The sequence below is a fragment of the Nycticebus coucang genome, chromosome 18 (genome assembly GCF_027406575.1).
Source record: "Nycticebus coucang isolate mNycCou1 chromosome 18, mNycCou1.pri, whole genome shotgun sequence".
Taxonomy (NCBI): Eukaryota; Metazoa; Chordata; class Mammalia; order Primates; family Lorisidae; genus Nycticebus; species Nycticebus coucang.
The window spans coordinates 76,227,926-76,244,555 of NC_069797.1; the positions used below are offsets into that span (position 1 = coordinate 76,227,926).

Below are 16,630 nucleotides of genomic sequence, written 5' to 3' on the forward strand. Positions count from 1 at the left end.
TAATAAAGTGAATTAAGTCTGTTAGAAAAAAATGCTAAACATCATTAGACATTAGGGAAAGGAAAATTAAAAACACTGTGAGATACCATATCATACGTTCCAGAATGGCTGCAATCAAAAAGACAGTAACAAGGATGGGGAGAAACGGAAACCCTCAGAACTTCTGTGGGGATTCCTTGAAGTAGCTGCTTTGGAAAACAGTTTGACAGTTTCTTACAAAGTTAAACATAAGTTTACCACTCAATCCCACAGTTCCTCTGCTATTTATCTAACCCAAGACAAATAAAAAAATGTAGCCACACAAAACATGAACATGTATCTTATTCATAATAGCCAGTAAGTGAAAACAATCTAAATGACCCTCAGCTGGTGAATAGATAAATGTGGTACATCCATACAATGGAATGTTATTCAGTAATAAGGATAATGAGATGCTAATACATGCTAAAACATGGATAAACCTCAAAAACAATTACAGTAAGTGAAGGAGCCAGATTTCAATTGATATTTCCAGAAAGAGCACATCTATAGGAATCAGAAGTGTATTTGTGGTTGTCTGGGGCTGAGGATGAGGACAGGTGGTACTGGCTGCAGATGGGAACAAGGGATCATTTGGGGATAATAAAATGTTCTAAAACTGGATTATGGTTATGACTGTATAACCCTGGCAATTTTCTTTTTCTTTTTTTTTTGGTTTTTGGTTTTTGGCCGGGGCTGGGTTTGAACCTGCCACCTCCGGCATATCGGACTGGCGCCCTACTCCTTGAGCCACAGGTGCCGCCCTACCCTGGCAATTTTCTATGACAGGAAAAAAGATAGCCTTATATTTTAAGACTTTGATGCAGTTAAAAAATATGTATTATCAGACTTTAGGATCTTATTTTCTTAATATTTAAAATATTAAGGTTTTGGCTTGGTGTCCGTGGCACAGTGGTTATGGTGTCAGCCACATACACTGAGGCTGGCAGGTTCGAACCCGGCCTGGGCCAGTTAAACAATGACAACTGCAACAAAAAATAGCTGGGCGTTGTGGTGCGTGCCTGTAGTCCCAGTTACTTGGGAGGCTAAGGCAAGAGAATCACTTGAGCCCAAGAGTTTGAGGTTGCTATGAGCTGTGATGCTACAGCACTCTACTGAGGGCAACATAGTGAGACTTTGTCTCAAAAAAAAAAGAAAAATTAATAAAATATTAAGGTATTTTTGTAAATGTTTTGTTTGGTTTTATTTCTTTATTAATTTATTTTTAGAGACAGAATCTCACTTTGTCATCCTCAGTAGAGTGCTATGGCATCACAGCTCACAGCAACCTCCAGCTCTTGGGCTTAGGCAATTCTCTTGCCTCAGCCTCCCAAGTAGCTGGGACTATAGATGCCTGCCACAATGTCTGGCTATTTTTTTTGTTGCAGTTTGGCTGGGGCCGGGTTCAAACCCGCTACCCTCAGTATATGGGGCCGGCACCCTACTCACTAAGCCACAGGTGCTGCCCTTGTTTGGTTTTATTTTGGGTTTATATTACTGTTACTGTTTAATGTTCTGTATAGTCAAGGTGGTAATGATTAGCGCCAACATTGTTAGTGATTATATCTTGTTTATCTGCTGTGTTTCCAATACAGTTTCAAATCTTAACCAATTTAAACTATTTAAATTTCACTGTTCTATAGTATTTACTGAGGAGAAAACCAAGACCTAAAAGAGTTGGTAGGACTTGCTGAAGGTCACAGAGTCTTGGTTGTAAACCCAGGTCTTGTGCCTTTTGGGATAGGTAAGCAAAGAAAAACACAATTTGCGAAACAGTTTAGTAAGGGCATATATTTTTAAAATATATCTTACCAGTAATAAAGGCAAATTGACCAGAATTTTTTTTAATTACTCAGTTGACTAAATTTAAATATGATGTTAAATTTAATATGATACAATTCCACTCATCTGTTGCTGATAGCAACATTAAAAACTGCGCATATTTAAAGTATACCATTAGATGAATTTTGGTATGTGTGTATAGTACACCTGTGCAACAATCTACACTCAAGGTAATGAGCATTGTTGGTGGGGAGGGTGAGGAAGTGTGCTGGAGGGAAAAGAAACGAAATTTCTAACAACCACTGGAAAGATGGTAGTGGAGTAAATGGAGATGCCTCCCTTACAAGCAAAAGATGTAGGATAGAGATTGAGTTTGTTTTCTTTGTTAAGACTATTAGGATTTGTTCTTGTGATGATCAGATCATCAGTTTAATTTGCTGTATCTCACACAAAGAGGCCCCAGAGTTCTAGAAGTGCTTATAAGTTTGTCTCCTGTGTGGCGTTTAATTATCATAATATGGTGAGGTTGGGCTCTTCATCCCTGAAGTCATTTATTTAGGTTTTAAGTCATTTATTTAAGCTTTGTTCAATAAGGTCAGATAACTAAGAAATATACAGTCCCTTAGTCATTTATATATAAAACTTGATTTTCCCTTCATTTTAGAGGTATGTTAAAGAGGAAGAAAACATTGCTTAATGCATTGCTACTTGGCGTACAAATTGTATGAATCGTTATACATGGGTCACTATGAAAGTTTTGACATAGACTGTTATGGTCCATTATTTCACTTCAAGAAATATAGTTGACAGCATCCTTTCTGGGTCACCCAAGGAAGTTTCAGCTTGCTCGGCTTATCAGTTTCCATTTGTTTCCATCTATGCAGATTTTTATGTTTCTTGATTTTTGTGTATCTCAGAACTTTGGTAATGCCTACATAGGACATGTTTTCAGGTGATGTCTGTATCCTGGTGTTTAGGCTTTCTAACCTTCATCATGATTATACATATATACACATTTTCTTTCTTCTATTAAGTTGCAAACTCCTCGAAGGTAAGATTCATGTTTATTTCATCTCTTCATAAATCTTAGTTTATTGACTTACACATAGTAGGCATTCAGTAAATATTGCTTGGTTGATTGAATAACTCAATCTTTGTATCTATTAGATTTTGGTACTGACTTCTGCTGGTATTCACTGTCTCTTCAGAATTTGATGAGATTCAGGTGATGAGGAAAGTATAGTAAGTAGTAATAGCCCATTTTTAGTTCCACACAGTGGTTCTCTACCTGTCGCGACCTACAGGAACTGTATTAAAAGGGTCGCGGCATTAGGAAAGTTGAGAACCACTGCACTAGTATCTTTCCTAAGTTCCTAATCTCCAGTAATGTTAAAGCTTTGGGACAGTGGTTCTCAACCTTCCTAATGCCAAGGCCCTTTGAAACAGTTCCTGTGGGGCACGACCCACAGGTTGAGAACTGCTGCTTTGGGTAATGAAAAGCAACTCCTTGTCTCGGAAATAGTGGATATTTTTTAATGACGTGGTACAAAGCAAAAAGACAACTTTTTAAGTCAAAAGGAAACCATTTATTGAGCCCAAGCTTTGTGCAAAGGCAGTAGTACCATTTTAAGTAGTCACAGATCTTTTGAGAATCTAGAAAACCTAAATAAAACAAGGAAGAAATTTTAATTATCAAATAATTTATCTCCAAAACTTTCTCCTTTTCAAACTTGCATATTTTGTAATGTTTACTTAGAACATTATCTCAGAACTTAAAAAAGGGATAACTATTTATCTTATTTTATGAACCTAGCATAATTACGATACCAGAAACACAAAGATACCTCAAAATCTAACTTTTGATTTTTGAATATAATGTGAGACTGTTAAATAATTTATTGGAAAGCACAATTCATTAGCATTAATAGTATCTCTTTAAAACCTTTCTAAAGAGAATGTGAGACAAATCCAGCAGCGTATAAAACAATAGAATGTGGGCGGCGCCTGTGGCGCAGTGAGTAGGGCGCCGGACCCATATGCCGAGGGTGGCGGGTTCAAACCCAGCCCCGGCCAAACTGCAACAAAAAAATAGCCGGGCGTTGTGGCGGGCGCCTGTGGTCCCAGCTGCTTGGAAGGCTGAGGCAAGAGAATCGCGTAAGCCCAAGAGTTGGAGGTTGCTGTGAGCCGTGTGACGCCACGGCACTCTACCCAAGGGCGGTACAGTGAGACTCTGTCTCTACAAAAAAAAAAAAAACAATAGAATGTTAAGACTGAGTAAGGCTTATCTTTGGAACACAGGAACTCTGCTAGTACTCCATTACAATAGTAGATCAAATAAGAAAATTCACAGGATTATCCCAGTTGGTGCCTGGAAAATTATAAAATTATAAATTATAAATTCAATGTTCTCTGGACTTCTGCTTCTGGCTAAGGCATACTAGTTGTGTCAGACCAGCCTTGCTGCCAAGAATTAAAAAAGGAAGACTTTTAGGGGCCAAGATCCCAGAGAGAAGAGAGGTTTAAAGAGGCAGAATAAACATTGGGTGCCACATGACCCTTCAGAGGTCTACTTGAAAGCTATGACTGAAGAGCTGAACATCCAGGCTTTCAGTTGGAATTGACCCGCCAAAAAAACCCCCACTAACTTTTCACTCTAAGTGTATGGCAAACCTAGAAATGATTCTGAAAATCCATCCCTCATAAAAACTAAAACTCAGTTTTGAAGTAGCTAAAATAGATTAAAGTGATTCACCCCTACTCTTAAATGCTTGTCAGAAGCAAAATGAAATCCTCTCTGGAGGATAACATTTATAGCCTCAGATTATCTCCACTTTTTTTCTCATAAAGTCTAACAACATTCAGTTAAAAAAAACAGGCATATAAAAAGGCTAAAAATTAGGGGAAAAAAACAGGTAATAGGGTCACCCACAGGAGATCCAGATATTAGCATTATCAGACTTGGACCTCAGAGTAATGTTAATTGGCTGGGTATTGCTGGCTCAAGCCTATAATTCTAGTACTTTGGGAGGCTGAGGTGGGAGGTTCCCTTGAGATCAGGAGTTCAGGACCAGTCCAAGCAACATAACAAAGCACATCTGTACAAAAAAAATAGGAAAATATTTGGGCATGATGTCACACACTTGAAGTCCCAGCTGCTTGGGGAGGCTGAAGCAGGAGGATTGCTTGAGCCCACAGTGAGCTCACAGTGATGATGCCACTGCACTCCAGCCTGGGTAACAGAGATGAAACCCTGTCACAGAAAAAGAAAAATGTTGATTATTCTGTTTAATAAATTAAATGACAAATGAGAGATTTCAAAAGAAAACTAGAAACTATGAAAAAATATTGAAAATTCAATAATGGAATAGTACAATATAAATTGACTATTTACAATAACTATTTCAAAATAGCTAGAAGAGAATAATTCAGATGTTACTAGCATAAAGAAAAGATAAACATTAAATTAGTATATGTACCCTTAAAATATGTTCATCTATGTAGCAATATATTTTTCTTTCTTTCTTTCTTTCTTTTTTTTTTTTTTTTTTTTTGCAGTTTTTGGCCTGGGCTGGGTTTGAACCCACCACCTCCGGCATATGGAGCCAGCATCCTACTCCTTTGAGCCACAGGCGCCGCCCACGTGTAGCAATATTTTTAAAAAGAATACTTTTTAAAAATAAAAATACAATAACTCTGGGGATTTAATAGGATTTAATAACTGAGTACTCACGGATAAAGTAAGAATTAGTGAATCTACACTGAAATGCAGGGAAACAAAAGGATGAAAATGAAAAACAAAAATACATGAGACATATGGGACATTTTTAAAAGTGTAAAATACTTATAATTGAAGTATCAGAAGGAAAATGACATAATGACTGAGAATCTTCTAAAACTAATGCAAACTATCAAGCCATAGATTTAATAATCACTATAGAACTAAGCAGAATAAATACAAAATAAAAAAAAAAACAAAGAGAAAAATCGCTAAAATGAAAAAATGTCAGCCAAAGTAGGAAAAAAACATTACTTTTATAGGAACAACAATAAAGACTGATTATCTACTTTGCAGAAGAATTGGAAATCAGAACGCAATTTTATAGTATCTTTGAAATGTTGCAGAAAAATAGCTGCTAAACTAGAAAACTGTATGAGGCTAAAGTATATTCCAAAATGAAGGTAGAATGTAGTTATTTTCAGGCAGACAAAAACTTAAGAGAATTCATCACCAGCAGATACACACTGAACTATAAAGAAAATTCTTCAGGTAGAAGGGAAAACCAGGTGGAAGTGTAGAGATAAATAAATCTATAATGTAACTGTATAAAACAATTAATGACAACAGCACAAAAATCTAGAAGAGAATATAGTTTAAATGTCCTGAGGTCTTTTTAATTTATATTATACTGTAATGAGTCAGGGATACATGATGTGTGATAATATCTAGGGCAATCTTTGTCAATGATGTTAAATGAGAGAAACACATGGTAGTGTGTTAGGACAGGAATTAGCTAACTTCAACCTGCAGGCCAAACCCAGCCTGCCACCTGTTTTAGTAAATGACATTTTATTGGAACACAACCAGGCCCATTAGTTTACGTACTATCTATGGCCGCTTTCATGCTATTGCACTAACATTGAGTAGTTGTTACAGAGACCAGGTGGCCCATAAAGCTCAAAATATTTGGTGTCTCCCCTTAATAGAAAAAGTTTCCAGCCCCTAGGTGTTGTGAACTGATGAATGTTGTGTCCCCATCCCCCTAATTTATATGTTGAAATTCTAACCTCCAATATTAGGAGGTGGGACCTTTGGGAGGTATTTAGTTCATGAGAATGGAGCTTTGTGAATGGGATTAGTGCTCTTTCTTGTAAGAGGAGTCACAGAGAGCTTGCTTCCTTCTCTACTCTCCACCCCGTGAAGACCCAGCAAGAAGACAGCCCTCTGCAAGCCAGGAAGAGGACTCTCACCAGAACCTGACCATGCTTGGCAGGCACCCTGATCTTAGCCTTCCTAGATTTCAGAACTCTGAAAAATATTTGTTGTGTAAGCTACTGAGTCTATGGTACTTTTGAAATAGCTGCTAGAACAAAAACATCTGTGCTATGTCACCTATCATATATTATGAACTAATTCTTTGCATCTAGAATGACACTAGCAATGTACCATACTTGTTTTTTAAGATTTGAAAAAAGTAATAACTCAATATTTTCTGTAGGACATAATTGAGAAAAGCTACTTGAGGATAACTCCTAAAAGGATAGAAAAAGAATTTATAGCTACAAAGCTAGTATAGGAGAGTAGAAATAGAATAGTAAAAATTACTGTCCAAAATAAGACAAAAAAGGAACATAGTGTAGGTGGGGCAAGTTTAAAATAAGCAATAAGATGATCAGCTTAAGTAGTAACAGACACATGGTCCTTAAGGCAAGACACATCTCTAGAAATGAAAAAGGAAATTTCATAATGAAAAATGAGTCAGTTCAGTAAAATGTATGTGTGCACCTAATAACATCGCTTCAGAATACAAAGCACAACAATCAACAGAATCAAAGGAGAAAAGATAAATTCAGTATCCCCGTTTCTTCTGTTAGAACATATTTGGAAGAACAGAATATTTGTTTAATATGACGTGAACTCCCCGACTAATGTGCAGATCATATACTTAATGGTAAAACTCTAAAAGCAGTTTCTCACTATTATTATACCTAATAACCCAGTCTTGAGAATCTCTGCTTCCCATACTAGCAACTTTGAGGTCTGCTGGGATTTGGGATTCTTATTTCTAAATTGGAATGTTTCTGCCAGAGGACACAGAATGCTTCCATTGAATTAAATGATGAGGCTACCACTCTCATGTGGTTCTTTATGCCATTGAACCAATAGGTGGAAAAAGAGATTGGCTGGAGTACTTAATCCTGATTGCTGGACAGTGGTGACTAGGAGGACAATGTTGTTACTCAAGGAATTCTCTGGAGTTTCTCCTAGGACTCTTATGCACAGTGTTGAAGAGTAATGAAAAACTGGTACCCCCCCCTGCCAAAAAAAGGTCTACCTGAGGCAGATCCTTCAGAAATGAGATTTTGGTTATCATGTCACACTGAGAATCCTGACTACCTGAGGCTCTGATTGAGGACAAAGGAAATGTAGGGTGGCTAGTGAAAGAAGAAAGGACACCACACTGCCGCGTGTGACCTTATGACTGGTTACAGAAATGAGGACTGTAGTAGCATAGCATACTTTTTCTTGTGCATCCATATGTTTTTGTGTGTTAAGTTTTCTTTCTCCTCCTCTTTCCCTTATTTTATATACAGATTATTGGAACCTAACAGTTTGACTTTAGAGAGCAGAATATTTAGCGGGACTGTAGGTAAATTTTAAGGGGCAGGTACTATAGCCAGTGACAGATACTGTGACTTTTCATTTTGAGAAGCAGGTGAGATTGGGAAGGGATTGGTCTCTCGTTAAAGAGCACGAGAGCACATACACCATGCTTGCCAGTCTCCACACCTGTGGTTTAAAGACCCACGGGAGAAGCTCCTACTAAGACTGACTGCTGCACCTTTGAGGCGCTCCGGCACCTCTGACCTGACAGACAACTGGTTCCTCCTAATGGGGAGCCTTACCTGACTGAGACAAAATGGGCTCCCTGGCACTTATGGGGAGCTGTACCCCGAGCGAGCTTGTACAGCAGTCCGCGTCCTGGCAGTTTCAGAGGCTGGGGCCCGTGACCTAGCCTCCCGGCTCTGACAACATCTTCATTTATAGCGGTGGTTCTCAGCCTCCCTAATGCCGTGGTGTATTTTCTTTTCTTTTCTTTTTTTTTTTTTTTTGTAAAGACAGAGTCTCACTTTATGGCCCTCGGTAGAGTGCCGTGGCCTCACACAGCTCACCCAACCTCCAACTCCTGGGCTTAAGCGATTCTCCTGCCTCAGCCTCCCGAGTAGCTGGGACTACAGGCGCCCGCCACAATGCCCAGCTATTTTTTTGTTTGCAGTTTGGCCGGGGTCGGGTTTGAACCCGCCACCCTCGGCATATGGGGCCGGCGCCCTACCGCCTGTGGGTTAAGAACTGCAGATTGATAGGAAGCTAGGTGGAAACATTTGTTGTTAGGTGGAAACATTTGTTTTGGTACTTTACGTTTAAAGTTCAAGTGTGTAAAGAGAGTGCATGTGGGGTGGCGCCTGTGGCTCAGTCGGTAGGACACCGGCCCCATATACCGAGGGTGGCGGGTTCAAACCCGGCCCCGGCCAAACTGCAACCAAAAAATAGCCGGGCGTTGTGGCGGGCGCCTGTAGTCCCAGCTACTTGGGAGGCTGAGGCAAGAGAATTGCTTAAGCCCAGGAGTTGGAGGTTGCTGTGAGCTGTGTGAGGCCACGGCACTCTACTGAGGGCCATAAAGTGAGACTCTGTCTCTACAAAAAAAAAAAAAAAGAGAGTGCATGTGGAAGCCAAGGAGCCAAAGGGATGGAATGTGCCAGTTATTAGTTTCTCAGCTCAGTTCCCATTCTACGTAAGTCCAAACCCATCTGTGCCTGTGTTAGTTAACACCTTCCTTCCTTCCTTCTGCTAGCTGGCTTCTTGTTAGGCGTTGTCGATAGAATGCACTGGAGGCACAGTGTAGGGAGCAAGAGGGGGCAAAAGGGGCTTTGCTCCCTGCCTCCAGCATGCTTGTTTTTGGTGCAGTAGTCAGCAGACTGGCACAGGGAGCCCTGCAGTCCTGCCAAGCTCACCTCAGTGATACTTAAGAAGCAGTTTGTTCAATTCTTACCCTCAAGGAAGTTTTTCCACCTCCCTGTGGAACCCTTCTGAGGACCCATTAAATCCTAACCTCTTAGAGGTCTCTTTGCTGCTATCCACCGGCCACACCCTGCCGGTCCTGCCAGACACACGTTCAGCTTGGGGCCTAGTAAGTGCAGCATCTGCTGTCTGCCTTTGCTCTTGCCCTGAGACTTCTGGGTTGGGCGGGGAGGGGTTTACCTCTCTTAAAATATAACCTTATACTGGTTAACAAAATCTTTTTATTAAATCTATCCTATGGCTGGGAGCAGTTACTCATGCCTGTAATCCTGGCACTTGGGGGAGGCTGAGGTAGGAGGATCACTTGAGCTCAGGAGTTTGAGACCAGCCTGAGCAAGAGCAAGACTCTGTCCCTACTAAAAAAAGAAAAATTAGCCAGGTGTTGTGGCGGGTACCTGTAGTCCCTGCTACTCGGGAGGCTGAGGCAAGAGGATCACTTGAGCCAAGGAGTTTGAGGTTGCAATGAGCTAAGCTGATAATATGGCACTCTAGCCTGGAGTAACAGAGTGAGACTGTGTCTCAAAAATAAAAATAAATTTATCCTATTCAGGTTACTGGTGTGGTTTCTGACTCTTGACTGTTTCCTGACTGTGAAGACTTACTAATAACATTAGTATTTAGTCTTCTTTAACATGGCCCTCTAAGTGTAGGCCAGTTAAATAAGACAGATGCACCAGTTCTCTATTGCCACATAACAAATCACCACAAACTTAGAGATTTACAGGATAATCAGTGGTAGTTTGTAGTTCTAGGCCAGAACCCTGGCATGCTGTGACTGGGTTTCTGTTCACAGGGTCACAAGGCTGAGATAAAGGTTTTGGCCAATCTGAATTTTCATATGGCTCTGGGAAGAATCTGCTGTCAGGGTCATTCTTGTTGACAAAATTTAGCTCCTTGCAATTGTAGGACTGAGGTCTTTACTTCCTTCTTGACTGTCAGTAGAGTTGCTCTCAACTTCTAGAAGCCACCCATGTTCCTTGCCTTGTAGCCTCCATCTTCCAGCAGCCATCCTCATACTTTGAGCTTCTGACTTCCTCTGTCCCTGACTGCTAAACCTAGATTTAAAATAGTCATGTGATTAGGTCAGTTTCACCTGGATAGTCTCCCTATCTTAAGGTCAGTTGATTTGACATTTAAATTAAATTGGCAAGGTGTCTCTTCAAATAGTACTTAGATTTGTGTTTGAGTAACTAAGAGAAAGTATGTACGTATACTAGGGGCCAGGAATCTTGAGGGTGGGGGTGTCTTAGATTTCTGACTACCAAAACATGAAATACATGAAATATTATAGAAATTAGAAGGGGAAAAGATGTTTGCTATTTACATATTATATACCTGGAAAACTCAAGATGATCAGCTGAAGAGTTATTTTGTGCAGTATAAATCAGTAATTTTACTAGACACCTAACCATCAGTAACCATTTAGGCAATATATAGAATATTTGATCCAACATAAAACAACAATAAAAAAAATCATAGAATACCTAAAAATGAGCTTAACTTATATAGGAAATGAAAAGAAAATGACAATTTCACTGAAAGAGGAAAAAAATAGATGTTTTCAAATAGGAAAATTAAATTCTACAGAACTTTCAGTTCAATTTGTAGGTTTAAAGTAATTCTAATTTTTAAAAACATTTTTCTTTTGGTTATAAATTTCATCTGGAAGGATACAAGAATAAAGAATTTTTAAAAAGTAAATGAAAGGAAATTCATGGTAGCAGATAAACAAAATTTTATGAAACTGGAATAATTAAAATTATGTGATCCTAGCAGAAACATGTAGTTATCAAACATGAAGAGCAGGATGGTCTTCAGATCCACCTGTTACACATGACTTTGATACATGAAGAGTCAGTATCACCAGTGAGTAGAGAAAGGAAGGGTCATTTAGTACTAGGGCCCAAGTGACAACACCTCACTGCTTGATTAAAACAGAAAACAAAGTGATTCTAGTGGCTACCATAAACCTCAGATAAAATACCATCTGTGCAAAAGAAAACATTTTAAGGAATCTAGAAGATAAAAACAGTGTATTTGTGTAGTTTCTGTACATAAAAGTAAAATCATATGAAAGTGTTCTGTGGAATTTTGTTGGGATTGAATGTGAATGGAGGCCAGGTACAGTGACTCATGCCTGTAATCCCAGCACTCTGGCAGGCCTAAGCGGGTGGATTGCCTGAGCTCACAAGTTCGAGACCAGCATGAGCCAGAGTGAAACCTCGCCTCTAAAAATAGCTGGGCGGGTTATGGCGGGCACCTGTAATCCCAGCTACTCGGGAGGCTGAGGCAAGAGAATCACTGGAGCCCAAGAGTTTGAGGTTGCTTTGAGCTGTGACACAAAGGCACTCTGCTTGGGGCAAGAAAGTGAGACCTTGTCCCCACCCCTCACCCCCCAAAAAAAGAAAAAGTGAAAAGCTATGAATGGCAAAAATAATTAAAAGGCAAACCGAGAGACATGTTTATAGCAACAAACATGTATAAACTCTTATAAATTGATAAAAAGTCAAGAACCCAAGGGATGGGCCAGAATTAAATAGGCAGTTCACAGAAAATGAAATTCAGGTGGGTTAACAAATATGGGGAAATGTGCTCACTTCGGCAGCACATATACTAAAATTGGAACAATAGGGAAATACGTTCATTGATAAAGGATTGTAAATTAAGGCCATTGAAATAGTTTTTCTATTGGATTAGCAAAGATTAAAAATCATTCAGTGCTTATGAGGGTGTTTTGAAATAAGCACCCTTGTCCTCCGCTAATAAAGGTACAGATTATTAAAGTGCTTTTGGATAACAGCATGCTAACGTATTGAAATCTTAATTATACCTTTTTGTTTGAGAAAGTTTCTTTTTGGAGCTCTCAAGATAATAATCACAAATACAGAACAAACTACAAACAAAGATGATTGGTGGTAAAAATAGTATAAAATGGAAACACCTAAGTAAACAGGGGAATTGAATGAATTATAGCCCATGTACACAGTGAAAATATTATATTATTTAATGTGAGAATACTTTGTTAAAATGAAAAAAACAATATGTAAAATTTAATATACAGAATAAAATTTTTAATGCTTAGGCAATTCCCTGGATTTATATGCAATTCCTTTTACTTTTCTCCTTTTTTTGTCTGAGCATATTTCAAGTCCACAAAGGTTCAAGCATAATGACCGTCTTTACCACTAGGGGCTCCTGTGTATCTCAGACTGTAAATCCTTCAGTGAGGTCTGAAACTGCAGTTGCTTTTTCACTGTTGGACATCATTCATTGGGTGGTAAATGTTTACATTTTATTTTATGGTACATATACCTAGAAATGAATAACAGCTAATGGGGAAAATAACATTAATTTTCAAGGAAACATTTTATGCTTTTACCTTCAAGATCCAAGGATGCATAGATTTAAAATGTAAGAACCACACTCTGGGTTCCTAAATGATGTCATGGAATAAAGATGCCTAGCTAGCCTCTAGATCAGCGGTTCTCAACCTGTGGGTCGCAGCCCCTTTGGGGGTCGGACGACACTTTGACAAGGGTTGCCTACATACATCCTGCATATCAGGATATTTACATTATCATATATTTACATCACGATTCATAACAGTAGCAAAATTACAGTTATGAAATAGCAACGAAAATAATTGTATGGTTGGGGGTAACCACAACATGAGGAACTGTATTAAAGGGTCGCGGCATTAGGAAGGTTGAGAACCACTGCTGTAGATTGTAGGGGAGACACATCTTGAGGATATTATATTATGGGGTCTCTTTGTTATAGCAGCTTCACTTGTACTGTGACTAATGTGTCATTTAAAAGATTGGAAACTCTTCAGTTTCAAAAAACTGAGATCAACCTTACCATTAGTTCGTCACAAGTCTGAAGCATATGGCTTTCACTTTGGGGCTATAATAAAGAGTATGCGCTCTTTAGGGAAGCAGCATGGTGTCAGGTCTCAACTTGAATGACAGCTCTGTCATTTACTATCTGTGTACATCAGGCTACTTGCTGAGATACTCTGAACTTAAGATTCCTTTCCTTTAAGATGCAGATGGTATTCTTTTCAGCAGGATTGCTGTGAAGCATGAATGAGATCTTCTGTTTCAAATACCTCCCTAGCCCAGGGCTTAGTAAATGACAGCCCTTGGTATTGTTAGCTTTTTCAAAGACTGTAACCTCAAGCTGTCTGCTGCCCCAGTATTTTTTCAGTTGGAACTTGGTATTTATGGAAGATTGATTGATTTTTTTTATTTTATCTTTGTATTAAGTAAAATCGTTAGAAATCCTCACATTTGGACTGTATTACTTCAGCTCCCAGAGAATTGCTGACTTGAGAATTCCCTGAGTTTCTCCCAGCATGCTTTTTGTCAGTCAAGAGGCTGCAAGAGGCCAGGCATGGAGGCTCACACCTATAGTCCCAGCACTCTGGGAGGCCAAGGCAAGAGAACTAAATCCTGGGGCGGAAATCTGTATGAGCACTAAAATGAAAATAATGGTAGGATCCCTTTGAAATGCCTTGAAGCAGCTGGTTTTGTCATGCCCCTTTTCAGTCTCTCTAATTCTTCACCACCTTTTCAAGATAAAGATCTCTGCTATCATCTGTCCCTGATCAGTAATCAGTTACCAGGGCTGCTCTGAGTCTCTTGGTCCTTTTCTTCAAATCTTCCCTACGTGCCTTATGCTACACTGGTCCTCTGGCTTATGAAGACCCTTACAGTTAAGGCCAGGGGCTGGATTTTCATCTGAAGATTCTACTGGGGAAGGGGATGGTGTCCAAGCTCCCTCAGGCTGCTGGCAAAATTCAGTTCCTTGCAGCAATAGGATTCATGACAGCTTGTTCAAAGTGGGCACCTGAGAGAGAGACCTCGAAGCCAATCTGATGGAAAGATGGAGTCTTGTATAACACAGCAAGGGAATAGCATACGCCCTTGCCATATTTGAATGGCTACAAGCAAGTGATGGGGAAGGGATTAAAGAGTCTATCAACCACAGGACCCCTGATCCTCAACAAAGCTCTTCTTACTCTCTGGTCCTGATTATCGGAGCCCTCTGGCACATAGTTCCCTTTTCCACCTCCCAAGTCCTGGTGTCATGTGGAATGATTTAAACTTCTTGCAGGCAATCCATCCCAGATTCGAGTCTATAGGCTTTTGACCTCTTACATGCTGGTGACTTTATTTTACTTTTGAACCCAGTCCTTGTAACTCTAAATCCCAAGCATGCTCTGTTATTCTGTTTCTTCTCATAGTATATCAGGTATTACATATAATTCAAGCTTAACCTTCTTCCCTGGTAGACCATATGTATGCCCCTTGAGATCTAAGACTATTTTTCTTCTTGTGTTATGCACAAAGGTCTACTGAAAATTTCTTGCACACAATGCAAGATGAATAAATTAAGAACCTTAACTTCTTTTCTTTTCTTTCTTTCTTTCTTTCAGTCTCACTCCGTCGCCCTGGGGTAGAGTGCCCTGGCGTCATGGCTCATAGCAGCCTCAAACTCCTGGGCTCAAGCAATCCTCTCACCTCAGCCTCCCAAGTAGCTGGGGCTACCAGCGCCTGCCATGACACCTGGCTATTTTTAGAGATAGGGTCTCTTAATCAGGCTGGGCTCCACCTTCCAGAGTGCTAGGATTACAGGTGTAAGCCATGCCTGGCCAAGAACCTTAACTGTTTCTATGATACTGGACAGGGTACCACTTCCTTCCCCTTCTCTTTTTAATTTTGGCAGATAATAGTTTACCAGCTCTTCCTAACATAAACACTACAAGGAAATTCTAATTAGCCAAACTTCTTAAATAATGGCATGTAATACGCACCGCCACACCTTCTCACAAAATCAATCAGTGTGTATTTTAATGATGCGGCATTGGAGTCTAACCAGGGTAACTTTGGGGCATAGGTTCTGGTGTATCCTGTAGGTAAAACTAAGTTAGGATGAGAAACATTTATAATTTCTGGTAATTAAACCTCAAAAATAGGCCTCTATCTTCTTTTATTGAATCCTGTTCTTTTATAAATGTAAGGAGTAATCAACTAAGAAAAGATTGGAAATTGTCTAACGTTTCTATTCAGAATAGTTAAGCATAGAGTGCCTGGATTCCCAGGCTACCTACATAATTTTATCTTTTAAATCGTTTATGTGGAAGACGTGCAGTTTAACTATAGAAACGCTGAGATGAAACCCATAGGGTCCTGCTTCTGGGGAACCTCCTACTTCTACTCCCTCTTCCTTTCAGCTGCCTCCAAAACATGAGTATTGCTACTTTCTCTGCCCAAAACCCCCTAATCCAGTGGTTGCAAAACTATTTGAGAATAAAAGAAACATTGAAAACTCAGATTATTTAAAAGTTTTCTCTCTAATAAAACTGGGTACAGAGGGTCCACCATAGTCCACCTTCCATGTGAACCATAGGTAGTTATGTCCACTTTGATCGCCCAAGACATTTCCTCCTTACCTGGCTCCCCTGCTGCTTATATGTTTATAAACTGTTTTGCCTGCTGTTCTCTTCTCCTTAGCAGAGCTGCATAGGAAAGCTAGAGTTCTTTGCTGTGGCAATAAACTCTAAACGAAGCAACTACAAATGAAGAGAGGGATAACTAACTGAACACCGTATGACACCTTCACGCTGTGTTACACTGGGGGCCCTTAGAAATAATAGATTGATCTGCCAGTTGAGGAGGGGAGGAGGGAAATCTCCTTCTCCATGTGTTCAATGAGAAAAGCAGGATGCAAAAAGTTTATATGACACCATCCCAGTTCTGTGAAACAATGATCAAATAAAACCTTTCGTAAAAATGTGTAAGTATATGTGTTTCCATATGACAACATGGGCATGGGCAGAAATATGGAAGGCTATGGAGTAGCTGGTTAACATAGATTTTTTGGGGGGCAGACATTTGACATGAAATGTGAAGCGAGGAAAAAGGATGGATAAGGAATGCCAAACAAATCAGAAAAAAAGCATGATAAGATTACATTTACAAATACATATTAATCATGTGTAGTGAAATGTAATTTTGAAAAGAAAAA

At 39.5% G+C, this 16,630-nt stretch overlaps 1 protein-coding gene across 11 annotated transcripts in view; it reads left to right on the forward strand.

Annotated features, from left to right (window-relative positions):
• TNRC6C (trinucleotide repeat containing adaptor 6C) overlaps positions 1-16,630 on the forward strand; it is a 154,216-nt gene that overhangs the window by 19,783 nt on the left and 117,803 nt on the right. The gene's annotated exons all lie outside the window — the stretch shown is intronic.